At 43.8% G+C, this 27,973-nt stretch overlaps 4 long non-coding RNA genes and 1 pseudogene across 20 annotated transcripts; all 5 read left to right on the forward strand.

Annotated features, from left to right (window-relative positions):
- The first annotated feature begins 67 nt into the window (after nucleotides 1–67).
- On the forward strand, nucleotides 68–27,753 carry LOC119301986 (annotated as a pseudogene).
- LOC119301989 lies at nucleotides 11,757–15,299 on the forward strand. Of its 5 annotated transcripts, none has more exons than XR_005147295.1 (5): nucleotides 11,757–12,885; nucleotides 13,014–13,112; nucleotides 13,777–13,843; nucleotides 14,276–14,515; nucleotides 15,024–15,299. It is a non-coding gene; the product is annotated as an uncharacterized LOC119301989 (long non-coding RNA). The 5 variants fall into 5 exon arrangements; XR_005147296.1 differs by having other exon boundaries at nucleotides 15,055–15,299; XR_005147297.1 differs by having other exon boundaries at nucleotides 11,759–12,885; nucleotides 14,276–14,354; nucleotides 14,475–15,299.
- Nucleotides 15,419–18,545, forward strand: LOC119301990. Of its 4 annotated transcripts, none has more exons than XR_005147301.1 (6): nucleotides 15,419–15,961; nucleotides 16,031–16,253; nucleotides 16,617–16,705; nucleotides 16,775–16,997; nucleotides 17,930–18,214; nucleotides 18,296–18,545. It is a non-coding gene; the product is annotated as an uncharacterized LOC119301990 (long non-coding RNA). The 4 variants fall into 4 exon arrangements; XR_005147299.1 differs by having other exon boundaries at nucleotides 15,422–15,961; nucleotides 16,612–16,705; nucleotides 17,844–18,214; XR_005147298.1 differs by having other exon boundaries at nucleotides 15,423–15,961; nucleotides 17,844–18,214.
- On the forward strand, nucleotides 18,609–23,316 carry LOC119301987. Of its 10 annotated transcripts, none has more exons than XR_005147283.1 (10): nucleotides 18,707–18,838; nucleotides 18,940–18,987; nucleotides 19,106–19,223; nucleotides 19,402–19,476; nucleotides 20,398–20,619; nucleotides 20,708–21,475; nucleotides 21,545–21,767; nucleotides 22,434–22,583; nucleotides 22,701–22,985; nucleotides 23,067–23,316. It is a non-coding gene; the product is annotated as an uncharacterized LOC119301987 (long non-coding RNA). The 10 variants fall into 10 exon arrangements; XR_005147289.1 differs by lacking the exon at nucleotides 21,545–21,767 and adding an exon at nucleotides 22,217–22,299 and having other exon boundaries at nucleotides 20,708–20,791; XR_005147287.1 differs by lacking the exon at nucleotides 22,434–22,583 and having other exon boundaries at nucleotides 18,609–18,726; nucleotides 18,893–18,987; nucleotides 22,615–22,985.
- LOC119301988 lies at nucleotides 23,478–25,787 on the forward strand. The gene is made up of 6 exons (XR_005147292.1): nucleotides 23,478–23,609; nucleotides 23,711–23,758; nucleotides 23,877–23,994; nucleotides 24,173–24,247; nucleotides 25,169–25,390; nucleotides 25,479–25,787. It is a non-coding gene; the product is annotated as an uncharacterized LOC119301988 (long non-coding RNA).
- Nucleotides 27,754–27,973: the final 220 nt, after the last annotated feature.

A 27,973-nucleotide genomic window follows, 5' to 3' on the forward strand; every position in this document is an offset into this window, starting at 1 on the left:
CAGCAACAAATAGTCACGTATATATGAGAGGGTACGATGAGCAGCATCTCAGCACAAGAAAAGTGTAATGGGGAAAGCACGCGCAGCCATCCTCTTCCTGCTACTCCTCGTCGATTTCGCTGCCGTAGCACGAAACGCCACCGCCGGCGAAGCAGATGGATTCCACGTCGGGGTGATCCTAGACCTGGGATCGCCGGTGGGCAAAGTGGCGCGGACCAGCGTTCTGCTGGCCGTCCAAGATTTCTACGCCGTCCACCGGAACTACAGCACGAAGCTCGTTCTCCATATTAGGGACTCCATGGGCAGCTATGTCCAGGCTGCATCAGCAGGTACGAGCGTCTGTCAGAATTCAGGAAAACCAAAAGGCTTTGTTTCTATTACAATGTTCCCTCGGTAAAGAAATATAAGAGAAAATATACAGTACGCTTAAAGCATCTCCAGCCGTTGTGCTTCAGGAGGCGTTTTTTCGGCCTCTTAAAGAGGCACCGACGAAAATTTTACATCGAGGACGAAGATTCTTTCAGCCGTCCCCCCACCTAGCACTTCTGTTTCTTCTTCCCCCGTGCGCCATCTCATCCCCCTCACTCCACCGCACCACCACCACCACGTCGGCCTGCTCGCCGCGGCCGTTGCCATGTCGCCCCCGCCGGCTTGCTCCCCGCGCCCGCGCGCCCCTGCAGCTCGTCCCGCCACGCCGGCTTGCTCGCCCTCCGCCGCCAAACTGCCTCCGAGGCCGCCCGCGAGACCGCCTGGCCTCCACCGCGGTCGAGCCGCCGTCCCATCTTGTCCTGCTCCATCCACGACCGCATCCCCGAGTCCCAGCTCGCGTTGACTCGAACGGCGGCCGAGGCCTCTTCTGCGCCTGAGGCCGACGCCAGTTTGCCTCGCGCTCCGCGGGCCTCGGGCCGCCCTGGCTCGGTTCGCCGCCCGCGAAGCCAGCTGCCGGCTCGCCGGTCCACCGCGCCAACTGCCCTGTCGCCTCTGCTCGCGCCCGCGAGCCGGCCCGCATCTGCCGCACGCGACCCGCCCCGTGCTGCCTCGTGCTACCGCTGCCGCGGTCCTCGCCTAGGCCGGCCACGATCCTCGCCCGACCACTGCCTGCAAGCTGCCGCTAAGGCCTTCCCTCGTCGATGTGGTTTGATGAGCCGCTGTTGCTCACTCCGAGCCGGCCCAGAAGCTGCGTCCAGAGCAGGCCTCGCCGCCCGCGCTCGCCCACAGCGTCGCCGGAGGAGACGACGAGGAGGTCGAGGGCGTCCGCCGCCTCCCCGCACCGTCCGTCGTGGCCCCGTGCCCCTAGCCTGCACCCCGCACCTCTCGCCCCGCTGCCCGCCCTGCTCCGTCCCTGGGTGGAGAGAAGGAGAAGAGAAGAGAGAAGCACGTGGATGGACCCCGGATGAAAAGTGGGGAGAGAGGGAGTGGGAGGTTTACGGCGGGCCCAACTGCATGCAAAACACTCTCTCTCCTTCCCCAGCCGCCCCCCGGGATCCTGGGTTTGGGGTGGGAGTGCCGGCCAGGTTTTTCCCCAAATCCGGCGCTAATTGACGTCGTGGGGGCATGAATGGAACATTTTTCGACCACCGGCACTGAAAAAGTGCTCCTGGGAGGCTTCCTGGGGCCTAGTGAAGATGCTCTTATATTTCTGTCGTTATTTGAAACTATATATTTCAGAAGTACTCTTATATATTTTTAAACTAGACATATACAGTTCCAAATAAAGGTATTTATTACCTGGTTTTAGTCCAGTCTATTTCTCGTTTAGCAAGTTTTCTTGGAAATGAAAGTAAGAAAATTTAACTTCTTTTTGAATCATATTTATAAAAACATGTTTTAGTATATTTGTTCATTCATTTTAGTCTGTATCTTATCCATATTGAAATATTCAAAATATCTTATATTTATGAACAGAGGAGAGTATTACTTTTTTTTTACTTAACCATGCATTCAGACGATGCCGTAAATTCGACTTTCAGTCTCTGCATCATAGATGCACACACCCACCAACATACAAGCATGCAAACAGAAACAAACCTGGTACAAATTTAGGATGCTAGGTATTACACATTTATGAATCAATAATGTTAAATGATAGTATAAGCCACAAGCCCAAGCAAAAAAACACATATTTAGGAGCTTTTTTGGTTTTTTGCCAAAGTGGAAAAATCTACAAAAACATAAGCAAAAGCCAAAACAAACAGACCTTAAGTTCTCACCCATGTTGAAAAAATAACTCCTCCACACAGTTGCATGCATTGCCGCCAGCACTAGCTTTCTGGCCTCATGTCGTTGAAGAATAGACGAGGTACCGAGCCAATACGTATATTTGATAGCCCCTCAACCAATTACCAAACATACTAGCAACCCCTTTGACCAATGATAAGTTAGATACATTTGACCTGGACAACACGCCACCTGGCATGAGCGAAATGACAATAAAAAAAGCATATATCGGATGGCGAGTACTAGGCGGCGGACGACCGGCCCAATTTGGACCGGTTAATGCACAACCGCCCGATTTCAGCGATTATAACCGTTCGATCTGCCGTTCCCGTTTTGTCCACCTCGCCCCGCACCGGATTGACTTTGTCCCGACTTCGCCTCTGCCACCCGATGAGCCCTCCTGCCTCTGCCTTCTCCTCTGCCTCCGTCTACCTCGCTCCGCCTGCTTGCAACTCCGGTGGACACTCCCATTGTCGATGCTGTCGTGCCCGGGTGCAGCCTCGCCGTAACGGTTCCAGCTCTGCTTCGGCTGGTTGTAGCAAAAACGATTGCTACTTCCAGCAAAATCAAATATGGTTTTAGCAAAAAACAAAATTGTAGCAAAAATCGTGATAGCGATAACAACATGTTCTCGATTTGTAGCAAAATAGAGAAGGGGTTCCAGCAAAGATCTTAGGTGGTTCCAGCAATAAAACATGGTGCCACCATTCATCGCCGCCGGAGCGCATCTTCGCCTACTACAGGAAAATCAAATGCTGGTTCCAGCAAAAATCAAATACGGTTCCAGCCAATATCATATATGATTCCAGCAAAAAACAAAATTGTAGCAAAAAATGACGGCAACCTCCTCTCGATTTGTAGCAAAAAAGAAAAAGGGTTCCAACAAAAATCTTAAGTGATTCCAACAAAAATAAAACATGGCGGGCACTGCCATCGCAGCCCACCACCATCTTCGCCTAATGCAGCAAAGTCAAGAGCTGGTTCCAGCAAAAATCGATGTGGTTCCAGCAAAAAATTGATGTAGCAAAAGAAGTCATAGCAGCGACGGCACCGCCAACCTATCAATTGCAGAAAATATAAAAAAAGGTTCCATCAAAAAATTGATGTAGCAAAAGAAGCCATGGCAGCGACGGCACCACCAACCTATCAATTGCAGCAAAATCAAAAAAAGGGCTTCAGCAAAAAATGAAGTGGTTCCAGCAAAAAATGAAGTGGTTCCAGCAACCCCTGGGGTAGTTGATCTTAGCGCTCCCCGTCGCTCGCGATTCCGCAGGCTTGCGGCAGCACCGTCCCGGCCGCGCGCAGCACATAGTCTCCCCGCTCCTGCCGCGCGCCACCTGAACGACCAACACCAAGCACCGGCAGCGCCCCGCATCCAGCCTTGCCGGTGGGTCAGCAGCGAGGAACTGGGTATAGAGGAGGAGGACGGTGGAAGCAACGCAATAGCTTTGTGGCAGCCATGCCTCTGTGAGAGATTGGGAGTGAGTGGTGGGGAAGGAACACCGAAGGAAAAGGAAAAGGATAGTACTAGTTGGGCGAGAAATTTCCTGGGTAGAGCGGCGCGCTGTGTATCGTATCATTGCAATCCATCCTGCGGCTCTCGTGAGTGACCGGCCGAGCGTTCAGCCGGTCTGTCGGCGGAAAACGTTTCCCATATCGGATTGATTTGTCATCACTTCAAAAGCTACATTTAGCTGTCCCTTGCCAAATTCATGTAAGAAGATTACCTTTGGTTACTAACGCCCATGCACATATACCATATGAATATTTTGGTTACTAGCGGGATTTTCAGTTCCACAATTGTCGGTTTTGGATGGGATATCGAAATCTATAATACCTAAATAGTTCATCCCTAATATCTCATTTCTCTTGACATGCAGCCTATCCACATCACTAATCAACATGCAACCAGCCACTTACCTGTACTACTTGCAATTCCAGTCCTGCATCTCTCTCTCTCTCTCTCTCTCTCTCTCTCTCTCTCTCTCTCTCACACACACACACACACACACACACACACACACACACTAGTATGAATCATATTGGTATTTTTTTGCTTACTTATGATTGATTTGCAAAATCAGAGCATATGACAATGCAGTTCATCTCCAGTATGTTCTTTCCTGAAGGTATTATTTCAGTGACATTATTGTTCTTCTACTGTACGTGTTCAGAACCAAAGGTTTCGTTTGATTGCTGCTCGGCATCCGGAGGCTTGAGTATTGCATCCAAAAGAAGAAGGCAAGGAGCTCTAATTATTGTTTATCTGATTTTGTTTGCTTTGAGATGGACGCTGGAATAGTAACTGATTTTCAGTTTCAAGCATGTGAATGTATAAATGTATAATTACAATCAAAGAATCTTCTATAAGGCTGAGCAATTGGGATATTATGTCTTCAAACCTATAGCATCTCTTGAAATGTGTAAGAATAATTCTTTTCTGTCGTTACAATATCACTATATGATTGTTCTGGTTTGATGACACTCATAGCCTAAAAGGTTCCTGCTTGCTGAGAGGATCAAGTATGTCCCGTTATGATCATCATTTGCTTTAATTGTTCTATGCCGGTTGGCAGCCTATTAAAAAATGTGTCACAAAATGGAGTGTATATGTTGTCCTACTCAAGAAACCATGCCTTTTTTTACACCTTCGGTTATTCTCTCAAAATGAAAAATGGTGGACAACTCGACCTAATACCCATTTTTTTGCGGGGGAAAAGAAAATTCTCATTACTCAAGGGTATTAGCCTAAATGGATATTAGGTAGAACCTAATACCCATTTAGTGCATTACACCTCAAGGCTAATGAATTAGGATGATATTTCCTTTTTTCTGCAATGCACTTCTAATAGACGATCAAATTGTATTATATTGAATTATTTTAAGTAAAATCTTATCAAACTATGTGTTCCTTCTATTCTGTTTTGACGAATTAAGCAAATATGGAGAGACGCTTTGTAATACAAAAAACTTCTTGACTTCTCTTTTAAGAACCGACTTCGCATAACATTCCATAAAAGGTTCAAAAAGCATATATTTAGTACCAAAAATCCCATAAAAGGTACTACAAATACCTATTTAGTACTACAAATTCCATATCATTATTTCTCACTATACAACCTATACAACCTATACCTATCTTATACTACAAATTCCCGCAGCAACGCGTGGGGTGTCATCTAGTGTTACAAAGTTGTATACTTGATCATTTTTGTGCAAATTTCATCTAAAGGTATCATGGTCGTCTTAGAACTAGATATCCCTATGATAATCACATAAGTTATGCAACCATCACATAAGTTATCCTGGTCATCTACATTTTGGTTCATTGTGATCACAACCAAAGCAATCGAGGTATTTTCTACCCTTTACATGTTTTAAAGTCATTGATATTGCTAGTTGAGTGACGTGTATCAGCCAAATATCCTATTAGAATCTCACTTGAGATCAATCTTTGATCTCAAGCCAAATATTGGACGTTTTTTCCGTACAAAAAAGTTAATTTCATGTCACACATACCATCCTCACTGATTCGTTCTAAACATCCATTTTGCTAAGAGACTGACATGTTTTGTTGCAATATCTTGGATGTAGGGGAGGGGGACCTTGATCTTTTGGCCTACATAACAAAATCCATTTGATGAGACATCATTTTTTCTTTTGATTGTCCACTAGCCAGTAGAATCTAGACCAGAAACAATCTAGCCATTTTAGCACTCCTTTAGGGACGTGGAAGAAAAATGCCATCAAACTGCTAAAAACCAAATTCATCATGACTTAGCATACCCACTCCTGTCATTTTTCATGATGCTCCTCTATTTCCCGCCAATTCGCATGAATATGGGATTCTAAGACACCCAAATGTAACTGAACCTTGTTCACATCTAAACATGCTAGTGTTCATAAGCTGTTTCATGCGCCTTGCCAGAGCAAAAGATCTCACTTTTATGGAAAATGTGCTTTTGAACCAGACAAACTCTCGAATGTGCCAAGCAGTGCATGTTTTCTTCGCTTTTTCAGTGTCATGATCCATAAATAGGATGGTATCATCCTGTTGGGAAACGCAGTATTTCAAAAAATTTCCTACGATCACGCAAGATCTATCTAGGAGATGCATAGCAACGAGAGGGGGAGAGTATGTCTACGTACCCTCATAGACCGAAAGCGGAAGCGTTATGAAATACGGTTGATGTAGTCGAACGTCTTTGCGATCCAACTGATCAAGTACCGAACATACGACACCTCCGCGATCTGCACACGTTCAGCTCGGTGACGTCCCTCGTACTCTTGATCCAGCTGAGGCCGAGGGAGAGTTTCGTCAGCACGACGGCGTGATGACGGTGATGATGAAGTTACCGACGCAGGGCTTCGCCTAAGCACTACAACAATATGACCGAGGTGGAAATCTGTGGAGGAGGGCACCGCACACGGCTGAGACAATTGTCAACTTGTGTGTCCTAGGGTGCCCCCTTGCCCCCGTATATAAAGGAGCAAGGGGGAGGCCGGCCGGCCCTCATAGGCGCGCCAAGGGGGGAGGAATCCTCCTCCTAGTAGGAGTAGGACCCCCCCTTTCCTAGTCCTACTAGGAGAAGAAGGAAGGAGGGGGGAGAGAAGGAAGGAGGGGGCGCCGCCCCTTCCCCTAGTACAATTCGGACTAGGCCCATTGGGGGGGGGGGGCGGCCAGCCCTTGGCAGCCCCTTCTCTCTCCCCTAGGCCCAATAAGGCCCATTACTTATCCGGTGGTTCTGATAACCCTTCTAGCACTCCGATATATATCTGGTGACCTCCGGAACTCATCCGGTGTCCAAATATAGTCATCCAATATATCAATCTTTATGTATCGACCATTTCAAGACTCCTCATCATGTCTGTGATCACATCCGGGACTCCGAACAACCTTCGGTACATCAAAACACATAAACTCATAATACCGATCGTCATCGAACGTTAAGCGTGCAGACCCTACGGGTTCGAGAACTATGTAGACATGATCGAGACTCACTTCCGGTCAATAACCAATAGCGGAACCTGGTTGCTCATATTGGCTCCTACATATTCTACGAAGATCTTTATCGGTCAAACCGCATAACAACATACGTTGCTCCCTTTGTCATCGGTATGTTACTTGCCCGAGATTCGATCGTCGGTATCTCAATACCTAGTTCAATCTCGTTACTGGCAAGTCTCTTTACTTGTTCCATAATGCATCATCCCATAACTAACTCATTAGTCACATTTCTTGCAAGGCTTGTGCATTATCGAGAGGGCCCAGAGATACCTCTCCGACAATCGGAGTGACAAATCCTAATTTCGATCTATGCCAACTCAACAAACACCATCGGAGACACATGTAGAGCATCTTTATAATCACCCAGTTACGTTGTGACGTTTGATAGCACATTAAGTGTTCCTTCGGTATTCAGGAGTTGCATAATCTCATAGTCATAGGAACGTGTATAAGTTATGGAGAAAGCAATAGCAATAAACTAAACGATCATAGTGCTAAGCTAACGGATGGGTCAAGTCAATCACATCATTTTCTAATGATGTGATCCTGTTCATCAAATGACAACTCATGTCTATGGCTAGGAAATTTAACCATCTTTGATTAACGAGCTAGTCAAGTAGAGGCATACTAGTAACAGTCTGCTTGTCTATGTATTCACACATGTACTAAGTTTCCAGTTAATACAATTCTAGCATGAATAATAAACATTTATCATGATATAAATAAATATAAATATCAACTTTATTATTGCCTCTAGGGCATATTTCCTTCACATCCGAGTACTGTAAAAAAACTACATGTCATCCAGTAGATGAAGCACCATCCCATTCATAAGATCCTCTAACTTGGCTCATGCAGGGAGAAAGATCCTCCCAAACGAAGGCCTCTCTTTATTTGGAACTATATCCCTAAATTATTGTTAACTTCGATACCAAAACTTCCAGCAGATATGATTCCAACCACTTTCACCAAAGAGGTGAAAATCCTTTCATGTGAAGGGTTTGAAGAAGAACATGCCACTTGAATTTTCAATACATCTCCTCAACGTAAATTTTAAAAAACTACTCCTCCCAACTTTTTTGATGGAGCTCATGAACAATCTTATGCTGAATTAGAACCCCTTCAAGAATGTTTCTGCCCTTCATGAACGCCATTTGGATTGGACGAACCACGTAATCCACAAAAGGATATGTTCTTTCTTTCTTTTTGGTCACCTACCTGTATACTTTGAAACTCACATTTAGCAGGCAAATGTGACCAATTGTTGAATTCGTGTGGCCTATAATTTGGAATAAACTCATTTACCCCCAAAGTTGAGAGTATATAGTGGTAAGTCACTGCTATGAAATGCATGGAATAAATCCATCACTTCATCTTTGATTACCTCCCACATTACTTGGTAAAACTCAAAAATCCATCTTCTACAGGTGTTTTATTATGTTTCATTTGAGAGATAGCCTCCCAAACCTCATTTTCTTCGAAAGGAGCTGTAAGAATTTCATTGTCTGCCACAGAAAGCTAGGTGTCCAAATGCATGCACTGACCAAAATTAATCCAATAATACGTGGGCTATGTTATATAAACTCGATGCAATTGGAATTCAGATTTGTATTATAATGTGATTTCTTGTGATTGTATTTTGTAATTTGGAATTACTATCAGGGTCAAAATTAGTGAGTCGGAATACATGGTACCCGACATCCACAAGAAGCTAGAACGCCGTCAAATGAGACATAGTGATAGACACAAGTTCTTACTATTATTGTGTCGAGGCACAAGCTTTGTCTTTCACGAAACAAATGACACATTACATTTTGCAATGGAACGAGTAAATTGTACTCATAATATTCCTTCTAGGTTAGCTAAGAGTTAGAATACCTCAGAAACTCATCTCCGGCATTTCTTAATGGGTGGGTTCATATTTCTAGTGAACACAATCTCTTTTTTGTGGCAAACTTCTGAACGCAATCTTCTTAATCTCCCCATAGCATTACATTGTTACCCTTATAATTTTAATATATATGTAAGTATGTACCCACTAAGAGGTTAAATATTGTATCTCCTTGCACACTTGTGTTTTTTGCCATATACTATCTTCTTGTGGCATCACTTGGCTATTTATTATGAGGAAGCATAGATGCAAGAATGTAAATTAGAGTATTGACTAATATAACAAGAAAGTCCAAAACTATATTTTCTTAACCTTTTTCAAATCTTCGAAAGAACCAGTTATGATGTTGAGTACTAAAGATTATTCCACATATATTATCTGACCATCACTTTCTTTCATTTTCCCTTCTGACAGCTATTGAGTTACTGGAGAAATACAAAGTGCAAGCCATCATTGGTCCCCAGAAATCATCAGAAGCTGTGTTCATATCAAATCTTGGGAATTTAACCCAAGTCCCCATAGTATCATTCACAACAACAAATCCCTCTCTCACTTCTGATAGTAGGCCGTATTTTGTACGAGCAACACTGGATGACTCAGCTCAGGTGAATAGCATTGCCTCGCTTGTACAAGCCTATGGATGGAGAGAAGTGGTGGCAATATATGAGGACACTGACTATGGGAGAGGCATTCTACCATACCTCATTGATGCACTTCATGAAATTGATGCCCACATTGCACATTGCAGTGTCATCCCTTCAGCGGCAACAAATGAGAACATTGTGCAAGAACTCAATGGGTTGATGGCAATACAAACAAGGGTATTTATTGTTCATATGTCATCCACTACGACTTCCCTTCTTTTTACCAAGGCAAAAGAGGTAGGGATGATGAACAAGGGATTTGTGTGGATCGCCACAAATGGAGTGGCAAACATCATCGACTCACTCAATCCAAGTGTCATTGAGGCAATGAATGGTGTGCTAGGAGTAAGATATTATGTTCCCAGATCACAAGAACTTGACAACTTATCCATAAGGTGGAACAGAATGTACCAACACGATAACCCGGAGGAGTCACCCTTTAATAAACTAAGCATTTTTGGACTATGGGGCTATGATACGGTATGGGCATTGGCACAAGCAGCAGAAAATGTTGGGATATCCGGTGCCAGAAATAAGCAACCATGGTCCATTAAAAACTCCACATGCTTGGAATCAATGGTTATTTCCACTAAGGGTCCTGAACTCTTAAAGGCGGTCGTATAAAACAAATTCAGAGGTTTAAGTGGTGACTTTGACCTTACAGGCAGACAACTTAAAGTTTCTGTGTTCCAAATAATAAACGTGGTTGGGAGAGGTTGTAGAGAAATCGGGTTTTGGACTATGAATAGTGGACTTTCACGGCAGTTAAAGCAAGAATACTTCGAAAAGACAGGACCGGACTCAATGCCTGACCTAAATCCTGTAATTTGGCCAGGAGAGTCCACCGAAATACCAATGGGCTGGGGAATTCCTACGGTTGGTAAGAAGCTTAGAGTTGGTGTGTGCTCGAGCGAAAATCCAAAGTTTATAAACACATATAAAAATCCTGCCGCAAATGTAACAACAGCGAGTGGACTGGTAATTGGCATATTTGAGGAGGCAGTAAAGAGGCTACATCATCCATTTTCTTATGAGTACCTAAATTTTGACACAGCTGGTACAAAAACTTCGGGGAGCTACAGTGATTTTGTTTATCAAGTCTATCGTGGGGTAAGAAATATTGTATAAACGGCAATTGAAGTTGCATACATTTCATTGTTAAGAAAAAAACTCTGGTAGTTTAAACATTTTCAATGAATTAATTGTCTTTGCATCTCCATCCAGTATTTGTTCTGCTTTCAGGTTGCAATTATATCATTTTATAGACAAAATGATGTCAACCTGAAAGTCTCGCTCTATTTTTTTCTCAAAGCAAAGAAAATCAAAAGTATATTGCTTGCTAAAATATTTCTGTTTGTTTAACAACTGAGCTTATACTGTGTAATGAATATTATCAAGTGGATGTTCCTTTTCTTTGCTTAAATATATAAATCTGGCTAATGGCATTGCAGGAATACGACATAGCTGTTGCAGACATTACTATAAGATACAATAGATCACTGTATGTCGACTTCACCGTACCATACACAGAATCCGGAGTAGGGATGATTGTTCCATTCAAGGAAAAAGTGAATACGGATATGTGGCTTTTCTTGAAACCATTGAGCATTGAGATGTGGTTTGGAAGCATCATATTCTTTATATACACGGGAGTTGCTGTCTGGCTGCTGGAGTATCTAAATGGCAATGAACATGTTCATGGTCCCCTATCACTCAAACAATTGGCGATTACAATATTCTCCATTTGTGAACAGAGTTGAGTAAACATTACAGTTTCTTAGATCTCTTTACAATTTTGAACAAGTATTTCAGTTGCATAGACAAAGCATATGTTGCACCATATCAAAATCTAACATATAAAGCCTCCTAGACTCCTAGTCACAACCGATGCCTCGAGCGCACCGCACCACGCGAGGAAAAAAACCACCGCATCGCCCCGCGCGTGAAAAAAAACAGCCAGGATGCAGCGCACCACGCGAGGAAAAAATCACCGCACCGCGCGAGGGACGCGCTCGACGGCCGTGGTGAGCCCCGTGCCCGTCCTCTTTCTCCTCCATCCCCGTTCCCTCATCTAACCCTAAATCTCGCCCCAGCCGTCTCTTTCCTCCCCGCGCCGCCTGCCCCGGATCTGGAGGAAGAGGAGGGAGGCAGGATCTGGAGGAGGAAGAGGAGATCCGGGCATCCCGGCGGTGGCTCGACCGATGCGAGGTGACGACGAGCTAATGAGTGCCTCTTCGACTCCTTCCTCCGTCCTCGCCGCTGCCGCCGCTCCGACTCCTCTCTCCGTGCTCGCCGCCGCTGCCGCCTCTATTTACGTCCTGCGGGATGACGCCGCAGCTCCGTCTGACCGACCCTCATGGAGGCGGTGCTGCCGGCCATCGTTCTCAACCTGAGCTTGCCGCCCCCCCGCTTCTGGTGACTAGCAGCTAAAGGAAGGAGAGGGGAGCTCGACGGACTGCGTCTCATACAGACCCACACGCCCCCTGACTTCGACAAGACTAGGTGATCTTATTTCCTTCCCCTTTTCACAGTGGTCCAGGCAGAGATGGTACAGTGGAGAAGGTAGATCATGTTTGAGCAGACCAACCTTTCTTTCTATAGAAATTCCCCCCCATATTTATTGTATATCAATAGGAGAGAAATGATGTTGTAGTGAAGTTTTCAGTGTTGTGTATGTCTGGTCTGTAGGAATGATGGTCGAGAAAATGGTCCAGGCAGAGATAGACTAACATAGTTCTAGATGCTCACACAATTTCAGTGTTGTGTATATGTGGTTGCAGTGCAGTTTTGTTGATCTACATGCATTTTCAGCATTATAGTATTGACCCCTCGTCCGCCCCGGGTGTGGAGGCGAGCTTCCCAGCGACGGTGGCACTGGCTTGAGGCGGGGGAGCGGCTGATGCAGGGTTGGATCGAGGCATGGGAGCGACGGATGCGGGCGTCGACCTGCGAAGAGGCGAGAGGAGCGGTGGTTGCGGCGTTGAGCTGCGAAGAGGTGCCGCTCGGGCGCGAGACCACAGAGGCGGGAGCGGCTGCTTCGGGCCCCGGCCGTCTCATTCACCGATGACGGCCTCCTCGGCCTCAACATCAAGGGCCGCCTTCTCGCAGAGAAGAACTTCAAGCTGGTACAGTAGAATCACTGCCCATTCCCCCAACCATCAGCATTTGCCTTCATGGCCATAACCATCTTGATTTTGTATTACCTGTACCTAAACCTGAACCTTGTCGTTCCTCTGTTCCTGCCTGCCTGCAGAAGAGGAAGAGCGGCGCCGTCGAGTTCGCCTAGACCATACTCGACTTCAGAAAGGGCCAAGACGTCAGGATCAAGGCCGGATACGAGCTCTATCGCAAGGTACGATGCAGGCTACACACATTCGTTCTGTTGGTTAAGCCGGCTCGTTCCCTTCCCTTCATGCAATGCGTGCAAGACCCATTGCCGTCGAATATACATGTGTCTCTGCTGCATTTATCTACAGAATTAACATGCTAAATTCTATTGCAAATATATTATTCTGACATGGGTCTACTAGGATTCATTTGCTGCTTCTGTTTTGATTGTTCCCACTAAGATCACCACCGCTTGTGCCTGAATTTCTATCAGTCAGCAGCAACAAACCCTTGTACCAGCACTAAATATTATATGTCCATGCAGTGGGAAAGTGCAGGCCAGTTTCTCTTTTGTAAAGCAAAAAGGTTCAGAGCAGCACACACTTGCTCCTCACCAGTCACATTCGCTCAAGAAATCTTAGCACATATCAGTACATTGGTCCGATTACTTCTGGCACAATATCAGAACATTGGCCAGTTTCTCTTAAAGCAAAAAAAGTATTGCCTTGAATTTGATACCCATTTTTTTTCTCTAGCTGGGAACTAAAATGTTCTCTAAGTAGTGAGTGGTAGTCTGTATGAAGATTCTTCTCTCAGTCATCTAGGTTCCATATCCAGTTATTTATTGTTAATACTTAATACTCTGATGTTATTGTACATCATTTCTAATCTTTGTATTTATACTGAAGGTACAAAGCTGAAATGCTTGATGATGCGCCTCGTATATTCGAGGCTGTTTTCCAGTGTACCGTTGAGGTAGGAATTACAACCTTGTTTGATTGTTCGGTCTGGCCAGATGATTACTAAAAATTTCGAAGATTATCCTGAGCCCGCCTCAAGTTTTTTTTCTTTACTTCATGCTATTGGCACCCATTGCTTCAAAGCTTTAATTCAGCTTTCCAGACAGGTTTATGATGACTTTTTTAATTGCTACCATCAGCTCCTTCAATGATATCTATTAATACAGAAACCCAAATTACTTCTCTTGAATTTGATCATTGGACTATTTGTTTCAGCAATTGAAGCTTGTGATGTATTCGATTAACTAAGTATGCTTCCTGCTATTTTTTTACACTATTGTTAATGCCAAACTGTTGTCATGACTTACTGGTGAAATTTAGAAGTGATATATTTGCACATATATACGGGTATTTAACTTAACATGATCTGCATGTTCTGAATCTGCAGTTCTGCACTATGCTCTGCTGGATGTCGCCTAAGCAGAGGATGCGGCAGTCTCGGCCACATTTGGTTTTCCTAAGCTAATGTGGGGTTTCTTTCCCTTATATTCTTGCAAGATGTGGTAATATCTTTCATGCCGTCTCCTGTTCGATGAAATGCCTGTGAGCTGAAACATTTTGCATTGCATGTTTCTCTGCCTGTGCAGGTTCTTTGTTGGTTCGTTCGACCATGCCGTTAACCAACAAGGTTAGGTCTACTCAGATTGCCTTGGGTTATTACTTCTTGATAATATAGGCCGTGAACTCCTGCATTTGTGCGGCTAGGTTGCCTGTCTATGTGTTTCGGGGTTCACCTTATTATGCTTGTCGTGCTTTGTATGGGTTTTCCTTCAGATCTTGTTAGAAAAAAAATGTGTTCTTGATTACTTATGCTTGTCTTGGTGGTTTTCTTCCTGGGTGATTGTGTGCTCATATGCCATTGGTCGATATCCATGTTTACAGAGGATGCCCACTTTTCTTAGTTTCATACCGATTCTTAATAGTCTTGCAATGCCTGCTCGGGTTAGTTCTTTAAATGAGTAGAGATAATAAATGTATGGGGGTTCCAATATCAAATGTACCACCTGGTTATTGTTTACCCAACTAATACGTGCTGCTTGGTGATAAAGGAAAAACAGCTAGAAAAATAATTAATAAAGTGTACCATCTGCTTATTGTTTTATACACAGTCGCTTGATTCTTTTGTTCCTCTATAGGCCTCTGATCATGTTTGCAGTGTGCGGCTAGGTTGTTCGTCCGTCTGGGTCGTAGGTTCTTTCCTTCCTGCCAACGGCGGGTACAAGACTCGAGCGGTTAACGGGCAAGCACTATATGCACCATTCATCTATGCTAATATAGCCTGTTTTGTAAAGCCAATGTATGCTATCACCAAGTGATCTGAATATTTTCTTTCAAGCATCAAGCTTTCGTGTAATGGAATATAAGTATTTTAAGTTGATTCTAAATCAATCTCATACACATGCTTTGAATGCTTGGCTCGCTCTCGCTTTTTGCGTCATGGTCAAACATACAGCGATGACTTTGTTTAATATTTATCACTTCATAGCGCCTATATGTGACTATCTACTTTCTTTGCTAATAACATTGTAAATAATTAATCGTAAGCTTCTTAGAACATTATGTATCATCACTAAGCATCTATCTACCAGCAATAAATACTTATTTTCATATGTTTCAATATGTGCCCGAATAATATTAATGTACATTTTTTCAATACATGGCTTACTCTCGGCCTTTGCGCCATTGGCGCAACTGGTCATCTAGTTGAACATATAAAGGATGAGGGAATGCGGCCAACTAGCGGCTGTGGCCACGTCTCCTTTTTTTCGCGGGTTACTGTAGCAGCGCTTGGAGAGATGAGTCCCGAGCGCCCCCATCTTCCCTCCTCTCTCTTTTCCACTTCCCCCTCGCCTCCGCCTCCGCCATCGCCTCCTCCCCTCTCCTTCCTCTCTCCCGTCTCCTCCCTCTCAACCCTAGCCGTCACCACCCAGTACCCACCCTCTACTGCTCCACCGCGCACCCACCTCCCCTTGGATCAGGTGCAGGCCGGCCGGTGCGCGCAGGCGGCGGCGCTCCACTCGAGGGCAAAGGAAGGCAACGGCGGCGGTGGCCGCCGTGGACACCCGCGGCTATGGTGAGCCCCTGCACCACCGCCCTCTCTCCTCTCCTCCCCTACTCCCTCACCCATCTCTCTCCCACGTAGACGAACCCCGCTGCTAGGAGGCCACCATGGAGGCCCGTCCCGAGCTCGGCTCGCCGCTCCTCCGGTGACCCTCGTTGTGCCTGGATCCGGGTCGGGCGGATCCGACGATTCCCCGACGCGCAGGCGGGCCGGCACGCGGCCCTAGGCGGAGGAGCCCTCCCATGGCGCCGACGGCTCTGGAGATGAGGGCTGCACAGAGGAAGAGGAGCACCAGCAGCTCGAGGTTGTTAAGTGTTTGCCTCTACCTCCTCCTCCTGCCCCCCTCCCCCTCTCTTACTCACGTTATTGGCCCCTAATTTGTTATTTTCCTGAACATGGCATGTGCAGATCTGAGAAAGAAAAGATGAAGAACAAATATGTGATACTAAATGCTGGCATTTATCCATATGATATATGGTTTTTAGTTTTGATTAGATTTAGAGTGTGAAATTTGTACTGTCTTGCAGTGATGCATGATGTTGGGTAGTTTCCATTTTTTTATAATTTCAATTATCCCTTCTTTAATTCGTAGGAGAATAAATAGCTCTTGGTTTGCTATCAGCTGTTGGTTTACTTTTGATTATGTAAGAAGTGTTCTATAGTGCAGGCCCGCCGGTGCGCGCAGGCGGCAGCGCTCCACTCGAGGGCAAAGGGAGGCAACGGCGGCGGTGGCCGCCGTGGACACCCGCGGCTATGGTGAGCCCCTGCGCCACCGCCCTCTCTTCTTTCCTCCCCTACTCCCTCACCCATCTCTCTCCCACGCAGACGAACCCCGCTGCTAGGAGGCCACCATGGAGGCCCGTCCCGAGCTTGGCTCGCCGCTCCTCCGGTGACCCTCGTTGTGCCTGGATCCGGGTCAGGCGGATCCGACGATTCCCCGACGCGCAGGCGGGCCGGCACGCGGCCCTAGGCGGAGGAGCCCTCCCATGGCGCCGACGGCTCTGGAGATGAGGGCTGCACAGAGGAAGAGGAGCACCAGCAGCTCGAGGTTGTTAAGTGTTTGCCTCTACCTCCTCCTCCTGCCCCCTCCCCCTCTCTTACTCACGTTATTTGCCCCTACTTTGTTATTTTCCTGAACATGGCATGTGCAGATCTGAGAAAGAAAAGTTTAAGAACAAATATGTGATTCTAAATGCTGGCATTTATCCATATGATATATGGTTTTTAGTTTTGATTAGATTTAGAGTGTGAAATTTGTACTGTCTTGCAGTGATGCATGATGTTGGGTAGTTTCCTTTTTTTTTAATAATTTCAATTATCCCTTCTTTAATTCGTAGGAGAATAAATAGCTCTTGGTTTGCTATCAGCTGTTGGTTTACTTTTGATTATGTAATAAGTGTTCTATAGCCGTACAAACCTTGACGAAGCACCTCTAGCAAGAGCTTATCCATTTTCATATTTCTGGCATGTGATTGACGGCATTACTATAACCAAAGCAATACTGAATATTAGTTTTCTTCCACGGATACTTCGAAGGCTTTCAATGAGGATGCTTTTGTCAGTATGTCTCTTTTTATGGGTGAGTTTGTCACGTTTGAAAAGGTTTTGATTGATTACCTCGAATGCTTTATTTGTCCATTGCAATTCCAAGAATGGCAGCAAAGTGTTCATGTAGCCAATATTCCTACTTTTTTGTCATTTTTTCTTGCTTAGTTGGAAACTTGGAACAGCCAACAAAACACTCCTTCACCCTTGCCATGACTTACAATATAAAGTGATGTTGGCGGGTTGGATCATGAGGGTTGAGAATGGAGAATAGTTTAAGAACAATAGATGCTGAACTTTTCACTATCTGAATATGAGGTAACAATCATTTCACGGTTGACATTTTCAGGTCTATAACGGGATCTTGAGGAAATCAGATAATGCATTTTGGTTGTATCAACTATACTGAATCTGCAAAGCCTTTTTTGTGTGCAGAGAAATTCACCCTCTGCATTAGTTGCAAAAGATGCTGATTTTGATCATAACAATTATAGTTGTTCAAGCAGTAGCAGATTTGGCAACCTCACAGTCATCTCATTCAGAATTCACGTCCTATCCTCAACGGAGCTTAAGATGCTGATTTTGATCATAACAATTATAGTTGTTCAAGCAGTAGCAGATTTGGCAACCTCACAGTCATCTCATTCAGAATTCGCGTCCTATCCTTAACGGTTAGCTTATTAACGCGTTGTGGGCACTTCATTTGGCATCGTCTTTCAGGTGATTGCTCTAACCATTGTTTTGCTCTGTTTGTGTTGTTGATTACCAGCCTGATGTTTAGCGAAATGGATGCATGTGTAGGCTAAATTCTTGGAAACTGGGGAGACGGTGGCCATTAAGAAGGTACTGCAGGACCGACGGTCCAAGAACCGGGAGCTGCAGCTTATGCATTTGATTAACCATTCCAATGTTGTTCTCCCTCAAGCACTGCTTCTTCTCAACCACAAGTAGAGATGAGCTGTTTCTGAACCTTGTCATGGAGTATGTCCTGGAGACACTCTACCGTATGCTTAAGAACTACAGTAATGCCAAACAGGGGATGCCACTTATCTACGTCAAGCTTTACACCTATCAGGTTTTTGAATTGCCAGTGAATAAATGTGAAATGTGTGCCTGCCATTGTGCAACTATTCTAAGTCAATTCTACATTGGTGGCGGCTATTCACGGGGCTTGCGTATATTCATACTGTTCCTGGAGTCTGCCACAGGGATGTGAAGCGACAAAATGTTTGGTAATGTATTAGTGAATACTTTCTGTGTGCATCACTTATGCAGAGGCCAGGGTCATCCCCTTTCTGAAGAAAATGTATTAGTGAACACTGTACATATTTGCTCGGTTATCATGTATGGCTTTTCATGCTTGCTTTTGAACTTGCCTTCACTTGCTTCCTTATATAGGTGGGCAGGGCCTTTTGATGTGAATCATGTTCGGTATTCTTGTTCAGGTCTTGCTGTTCGTGGCCATTACACTGCACACCATCAGGCAAAATAAGGTATGTGCTCAAAGGTTGTAGCTTGGCTAGGCTATTTCTAATTTCTCAGATTTAGGATCATGTGTGTAGTATAAAGTAAACCATGCTTCGTCAACTGAATATGTGTATGTATGTATAGGCAACGAAGGCATACAAGTATATTGCAAGGTCAATGCTATATGTGTATGTATGTATGGATGGATAGGTGCTACTGAAGTGAGATTCCGAGAAAATCTGCATACAAGTAATATCGCAAGGTCAATGCTATATTATTCTTGCCTGTTTTTCCTTAAGATGCTACACTAGACTGCAGTTTTTGTTGTCACTACAACGATGTATTTTTCGATTCCATCTGCTGTCGACACAATGCACAGAGGGTTCAACAACTGAATATTGTTATGATAACACATGTTTAGTTGGTGTGTGCTTTGTCAGATAAAATGCATGTTTCTCAGGAGACAAAGACTGCAGTTAATTCCGAAGGAGAATAGCAACCTTTGCTTCTGCTAGGTACGTACTTAAATTTATTGATATTCAACTATTTTTGCTGTTTCGATTTAGTTCCATCCAAGGCCACCAGTTAGCTATAAGTACTTCCAAATAGTGATCACTCAATCTTCCGTAGCATGTATATACTGATGGTAGTTTCTTCCACTGAATATGTGAACTTGGAGAAGACTCACTATGAAGGTCTCCTGACAACTAAAGTTTTACCTGCTATTAAAACGGCCGAACAGTAGCTTCGACAGATTTTTGTTGAACTATGATTGTTTCTGTATGCTTCTTCTCTAATAGAAAATTGTGTTCTGTTGTAGTTACAGTCAGTGGGGGCCTGAAAATTCACATCACCAAAAGAATTGTAGAATTTGATAAGAGAACGGTTTCTTAATAAGTAAATAAGACACAAATACAGTGTGTAACATTCTGATGAATGAACCTGCTGCAAGAGGCAATAAAAGTGATGATGCTTGATTTTATTAATTGTCAGGATGAAATATAAAGTAGTAAGATAAGTGTGAGCGTTCACCTAATTTGTTTTTTACCTATTAAATGGCCGTTGGCGACGTACTGTCAACTTGGTACATTCAACATGCGTGTTCAGGTTTTAGGATGAAATTTAATCCAAGATCATTACTTCATGTTTTCCTACGTATATGTTGGCATCTTTGACTTTGATATGTTCATTGCACTCTATTGGGCCTGCTTTTGTCCCAAGTACATTGCCGTGTAGTCGTGTGAAAAAACATTGGGCTTGCGGTGAAAGAAGTTCCAGAGAAATACTGGCCTTTTGAAGCAACAATTGACATGGCTGTACATACAAGTTTCTTTCTTGGATGTCTATCATCTGTTTTTCTGCTAGCTTTGATTTCTCTTTTTGGTCACTTGAAACGGTTAGTCTTGATAGGTCTGACCACTTATATTGTTTTGAAGGTTCAATGAGCATATGGTAAAGGAAGGTATCAGTGGATTCACCAACGTAGATTACAAGAGTAAAGGTTTATCTAATGAGGCCTTGTCGCGGCGCTGCAAGTGTTGCCCCCTCCTCCCCAAGGGCAAGGTGAAGGAAGGTGCCTGTGTGGTTCTTCTGCAGCTCGCAGCGAGGATTGCTGTGTCCAACCTGCACAAAAATGCCAAGAAGTCTTTCTCGGAGATGTAAGCCACTGCGCATGTATCTGCCATGATTCCCTTCGGTTGGATTTCGTGGATTTGGGTGCTGAAAAATTATGGGTTATGGATGCAGGATTAAGGACATGTACCTGCACTACAATGAGAGATATGGGCTTCTTTGTGGCTTCCAAACTTGAAATGTTTGTTTGGAAGTTAGGTTAGTTTTTTGTTGTTGATTCACAGCTTCTCACATATACTGTCCTCTTAAACCTTTAGATTTCCAAAGAAACTAAATGAAGATACGGTGGTATGGTCTCAGTAGTACAACTTAAAGCCTTCTCTTTATATTTTCTCTGAAATTTGCTCTTGAAGAATCATGTATCTATGTTAGATCCGGTGAGAAAAGGCGGCTTCCAAGTAGAGGATGCGGGAGTGTTGGCCACATTTGGTTTTCGATTTGGGTGTCTAACTATTCTCACAATACTTGGCTCTCCCTCGGCCTTTGCGCCATTGGCGCAACGAGTCATCTAGTTGAACATATAAAGGATGAGGGAATGCGGCCAACTAGCGGCTGTGGCCACGTCTCCTTTTTTTCGCGGGTTACTGTAGCAGCGCTTGGAGAGATGAGTCCCGAGCGCCCCCATCTTCCCTCCTCTCTCTTTTCCACTTTCCCCTCGCCTCCGCCTCCGCCATCGCCTCCTCCCCTCTCCTCCCTCTCTCCCGTCTCCTCCCTCTCAACCCTAGCCGTCACCACCCAGTACCCACCCTCTACTGCTCCACCGCGCACCCACCTCCCCTTAGATCAGGTGCAGGCCGGCCGGTGCGCGCAGGCGGCGGCGCTCCACTCGAGGGCAAAGGGAGGCAACGGCGGCGGTGACCGCCGTGGACACCCGCGGCTATGGTGAGCCCCTGCGCCACCGCCCTCTCTCCTCTCCTCCCCTACTCCCTCACCCATCTCTCTCCCACGCAGACGAACCCCGCTGCTAGGAGGCCACCATGGAGGCCCGTCCCGAGCTCGGCTCGCCGCTCCTCCGGTGACCCTCGTTGTGCCTGGATCCGGGTCGGGCGGATCCGACGATTCCCCGATGCGCAGACGGGCCGGCACGCGGCCCTAGGCGGAGGAGCCCTCCCATGGCGTCGACGGCTCTGGAGATGAGGGCTGCACAGAGGAAGAGGAGCACCAGCAGCTCGAGGTTGTTAAGTGTTTGCCTCTACCTCCTCCTCCTGCCCCCCCTCCCCCTCTCTTACTCACGTTATTGGCCCCTAATTTGTTATTTTCCTGAACATGGCATGTGCAGATCTGAGAAAGAAAAGATGAAGAACAAATATGTGATTCTAAATGCTGGCATTTATCCATATGATATATGGTTTTTAGTTTTGATTAGATTTAGAGTGTGAAATTTGTACTGTCTTGCAGTGATGCATGATGTTGGGTAGTTTCCATTTTTTTTATAATTTCAATTATCCCTTCTTTAATTCGTAGGAGAATAAATAGCTCTTGGTTTGCTATCAGCTGTTGGTTTACTTTTGATTATGTAAGAAGTGTTCTATAGCCGTACAAACCTTAACGAAGCACCTCTAGCAAGAGCTTATCCATTTTCATATTTCTGGCATGTGATTGACGGCATTACTATAACCAAAGCAATACTGAATATTAGTTTTCTTCCACGGATACTTCGAAGGCTTTCAATGAGGATGCTTTTGTCAGTATGTCTCTTTTTATGGGTGAGTTTGTCACGTTTGAAAAGGTTTTGATTGATTACCTCGAATGCTTTATTTGTCCATTGCAATTCCAAGAATGGCAGCAAAGTGTTCATGTAGCCAATATTCCTACTTTTTTGTCATTTTTTCTTGCTTAGGTGGAAACTTGGAACAGCCAACAAAACACTCCTTCACCCTTGCCATGACTTAGAATATGAAGTGATGTTGGTGGGTTGGATCATGAGGGTTGAGAATGGAGAATAGTTTAAGAACAGTAGATCCTGAACTTTTCACTATCTGAATATGAGGTAACAATCATTTCACGGTTGACATTTTCAGGTCTATAACGGGATCTTGAGGAAATCAGATAATGCATTTTGGTTGTATCAACTATACTGAATCTGCAAAGCCTTTTTTGTGTGCAGAGAAATTCACCCTCTGCATTAGTTGCAAAAGATGCTGATTTTGATCATAACAATTATAGTTGTTCAAGCAGTAGCAGATTTGGCAACCTCACAGTCATCTCATTCAGAATTCACGTCCTATCCTCAACGGAGCTTAAGATGCTGATTTTGATCATAACAATTATAGTTGTTCAAGCAGTAGCAGATTTGGCAACCTCACAGTCATCTCATTCAGAATTCGCGTCCTATCCTTAACGGTTAGCTTATTAACGCGTTGTGGGCACTTCATTTGGCATCGTCTTTCAGGTGATTGCTCTAACCATTGTTTTGCTCTGTTTGTGTTGTTGATTACCAGCCTGATGTTTAGCGAAATGGATGCATGTGTAGGCTAAATTCTTGGAAACTGGGGAGACGGTGGCCATTAAGAAGGTACTGCAGGACCGACGGTCCAAGAACCGGGAGCTGCAGCTTATGCATTTGATTAACCATTCCAATGTTGTTCTCCCTCAAGCACTGCTTCTTCTCAACCACAAGTAGAGATGAGCTGTTTCTGAACCTTGTCATGGAGTATGTCCTGGAGACACTCTACCGTATGCTTAAGAACTACAGTAATGCCAAACAGGGGATGCCACTTATCTACGTCAAGCTTTACACCTATCAGGTTTTTGAATTGCCAGTGAATAAATGTGAAATGTGTGCCTGCCATTGTGCAACTATTCTAAGTCAATTCTACATTGGTGGCGGCTATTCACGGGGCTTGCGTATATTCATACTGTTCCTGGAGTCTGCCACAGGGATGTGAAGCGACAAAATGTTTGGTAATGTATTAGTGAATACTTTCTGTGTGCATCACTTATGCAGAGGCCAGGGTCATCCCCTTTCTGAAGAAAATGTATTAGTGAACACTGTACATATTTGCTCGGTTATCATGTATGGCTTTTCATGCTTGCTTTTGAACTTGCCTTCACTTGCTTCCTTATATAGGTGGGCAGGGCCTTTTGATGTGAATCATGTTCGGTATTCTTGTTCAGGTCTTGCTGTTCGTGGCCATTACACTGCACACCATCAGGCAAAATAAGGTATGTGCTCAAAGGTTGTAGCTTGGCTAGGCTATTTCTAATTTCTCAGATTTAGGATCATGTGTGTAGTATAAAGTAAACCATGCTTCGTCAACTGAATATGTGTATGTATGTATAGGCAACGAAGGCATACAAGTATATTGCAAGGTCAATGCTATATGTGTATGTATGTATGGATGGATAGGTGCTACTGAAGTGAGATTCCGAGAAAATCTGCATACAAGTAATATCGCAAGGTCAATGCTATATTATTCTTGCCTGTTTTTCCTTAAGATGCTACACTAGACTGCAGTTTTTGTTGTCACTACAACGATGTATTTTTCGATTCCATCTGCTGTCGACACAATGCACAGAGGGTTCAACAACTGAATATTGTTATGATAACACATGTTTAGTTGGTGTGTGCTTTGTCAGATAAAATGCATGTTTCTCAGGAGACAAAGACTGCAGTTAATTCCGAAGGAGAATAGCAACCTTTGCTTCTGCTAGGTACGTACTTAAATTTATTGATATTCAACTATTTTTGCTGTTTCGATTTAGTTCCATCCAAGGCCACCAGTTAGCTATAAGTACTTCCAAATAGTGATCACTCAATCTTCCGTAGCATGTATATACTGATGGTAGTTTCTTCCACTGAATATGTGAACTTGGAGAAGACTCACTATGAAGGTCTCCTGACAACTAAAGTTTTACCTGCTATTAAAACGGCCGAACAGTAGCTTCGACAGATTTTTGTTGAACTATGATTGTTTCTGTATGCTTCTTCTCTAATAGAAAATTGTGTTCTGTTGTAGTTACAGTCAGTGGGGGCCTGAAAATTCACATCACCAAAAGAATTGTAGAATTTGATAAGAGAACGGTTTCTTAATAAGTAAATAAGACACAAATACAGTGTGTAACATTCTGATGAATGAACCTGCTGCAAGAGGCAATAAAAGTGATGATGCTTGATTTTATTAATTGTCAGGATGAAATATAAAGTAGTAAGATAAGTGTGAGCGTTCACCTAATTTGTTTTTTACCTATTAAATGGCCGTTGGCGACGTACTGTCAACTTGGTACATTCAACATGCGTGTTCAGGTTTTAGGATGAAATTTAATCCAAGATCATTACTTCATGTTTTCCTACGTATATGTTGGCATCTTTGACTTTGATATGTTCATTGCACTCTATTGGGCCTGCTTTTGTCCCAAGTACATTGCCGTGTAGTCGTGTGAAAAAACATTGGGCTTGCGGTGAAAGAAGTTCCAGAGAAATACTGGCCTTTTGAAGCAACAATTGACATGGCTGTACATACAAGTTTCTTTCTTGGATGTCTATCATCTGTTTTTCTGCTAGCTTTGATTTCTCTTTTTGGTCACTTGAAACGGTTAGTCTTGATAGGTCTGACCACTTATATTGTTTTGAAGGTTCAATGAGCATATGGTAAAGGAAGGTATCAGTGGATTCACCAACGTAGATTACAAGAGTAAAGGTTTATCTAATGAGGCCTTGTCGCGGCGCTGCAAGTGTTGCCCCCTCCTCCCCAAGGGCAAGGTGAAGGAAGGTGCCTGTGTGGTTCTTCTGCAGCTCGCAGCGAGGATTGCTGTGTCCAACCTGCACAAAAATGCCAAGAAGTCTTTCTCGGAGATGTAAGCCACTGCGCATGTATCTGCCATGATTCCCTTCGGTTGGATTTCGTGGATTTGGGTGCTGAAAAATTATGGGTTATGGATGCAGGATTAAGGACATGTACCTGCACTACAATGAGAGATATGGGCTTCTTTGTGGCTTCCAAACTTGAAATGTTTGTTTGGAAGTTAGGTTAGTTTTTTGTTGTTGATTCACAGCTTCTCACATATACTGTCCTCTTAAACCTTTAGATTTCCAAAGAAACTAAATGAAGATACGGTGGTATGGTCTCAGTAGTACAACTTAAAGCCTTCGCTTTATATTTTCTCTGAAATTTGCTCTTGAAGAATCATGTATCTATGTTAGATCCGGTGAGAAAAGGCGGCTTCCAAGTAGAGGATGCGGGAGTGTTGGCCACATTTGGTTTTCGATTTGGGTGTCTAACTATTCTCACAATACTTGGCTCTCCCTCGGCCTTTGCGCCATTGGCGCAATGAGTCATCTAGTAGGAAGAATCTTCGAAAGATTAATGCAAGAGTACATTGATCCGGATAAACATCTCTATGAGCCAGTTAAATTTATCTTTAAAAATTCCACAAAATAACTTAGATCTATCTAATTAACAGTGCTTAACAAAGGCAGTATAGAATCAGAGTGTGGAAATGAACTAATCCTAGTTTGTATCAGTTAGAAACTGACAATATGGATTGCGTTGATCACCTAATTAAATTGAAATGGTGTGTTTTGCAGAGCTTATAAGAATTTTAGTGCCTCAATAAAGTCTTGATTGTTATTTCTGCAGAGGAGGAGCTGGAACACTTTCTAGCTAGAACTGTTCTACGTGTATGGATGGTTGTTCTTCTGGTACTTGCATCAAGTTATACAACAAGCTCTGCAGCAATGCTTACTGTACAGCAGCTTTCACCAACAGTGACTGATGTTCATGAACTCCAGAAGAATTGAGAATATGTAGGGTTCCACCAAGGTTCCTATATAGATGGTCTACTGGTGGAGATTGGTTTTGATACATCAAAGATCAAGGGCTATGCTACACCTGATGATTTCTATAGTGCTCTTTCTAACGGAAGCATTGCTGCGGTTGTACTCGAAGTCCCATATATTAAATTGTTTCTCACAAAGTACAACAAAGGTTACACAATGGTGAGGCCTATTTACAAGAGTGCGGGTTTGCATTTGTAAGTTTAACTACACTCACTATTCTCTTGAAAAGATTGCTAGTGAGCCACGCAAATGATATGATTATATGTTTCCTTTAATTCTACCTATCATGTCACCATAAGATTGCAGTTTCAAAATAATTTTAGGATAACAAAAATGGTTGGTATGGTTATCTAATAGCAAAAGTGAATAAATGTATCTCCGAGTGGAATGATGCAATTTTAGGATAAGAAATTGCTGCAAGTAGCTCTAGTAAAAAAGGCCAGACGATGAAATAAATAACAGAAGTAACACAATATCACTTTTTATAAATCTAACTACTCCCCCCGTCCCAAAATTCTTGTCTTAGATTTTTCTAAACACGGATGTATCTAGTTAAGTTTTAGTGTTAGATACATCCGTATCTTGACAAATCTACGACAAGAATTTTGGGACGGAGGGAGTACTATACACGATAACTTATATACAAGAGGCTTGGAGAACCACAACATAGATCCATACCTTTACATCAGAAACATCAACATGAACTGGTATTTGCAATTGATCACATTAATGCTCTGTTTGGAATTCTAGTGGATTGTGAGAAATAATATATGTTGGTTTGGTTTACTTTTAGACATTTTAGGTGCTTCTCTATCTCCTTTTCCCAAATAAAATAGTATTTGCATTTGAGTGTTGTTTGTTTAAATAATAGCACCATCATATTGACCACCTACTATTGTATGAAATTGTCATTGGAACATTATATGTTACCATGTGCGCCTTATGACAATGATCTCTTTGCTGATTAGGCGCTTCCCAAGAATTCTCCGCTACGTCCTGAAATGTCGACTGCAATACTCAACATAACCGGAGGAGATACTATCAATCAGTTTGAAAAGAAATGGATAGGTCAAAATAGCCATGAAAATGATGACATGCCTGATGGTTCAGGCACTATCAACTTCGAAAGTTGTGGGGGATTATTCCTCATATCTGGAATTGTGACAACCGGTTCCCTTTTAGTAGCCATGCTGATGAGCCGCTATAAAAAACGTCAACAAAATGCAGGGAACAAACGGGATGACCAAAATGAATCTAGACCTGGGCAGGAAAAGAAGAAAATGGAAGAACAAGGAGATCAAAACAGCAATGGAGAGGGAACTGAATTGACGGAGAGCCAAACAACATTGTCAGTGCCTCACAGTTCGAACGGAAATGGTGACCAGCTTACCAGGCAGTAGATGCATGCACACACACCCAAAATAAGAAGGCAACATTACCAACTCTTTATGTGCGCAAATTATTCATAGGGAGGCAAAAGTGGTAGGTCACTCAAGTTAGTTCCAAACTGAGCAAAGTTCACCTTTCAGGCTCCAAGATGAACAACTGCGGAGGAATTGGCCATGCATGCGGAATCAAGTAAATTTGCTTCAGCCTTTCAG

This window comes from Triticum dicoccoides, chromosome 5A (genome assembly GCF_002162155.2).
Source record: "Triticum dicoccoides isolate Atlit2015 ecotype Zavitan chromosome 5A, WEW_v2.0, whole genome shotgun sequence".
Taxonomy (NCBI): Eukaryota; Viridiplantae; Streptophyta; class Magnoliopsida; order Poales; family Poaceae; genus Triticum; species Triticum dicoccoides.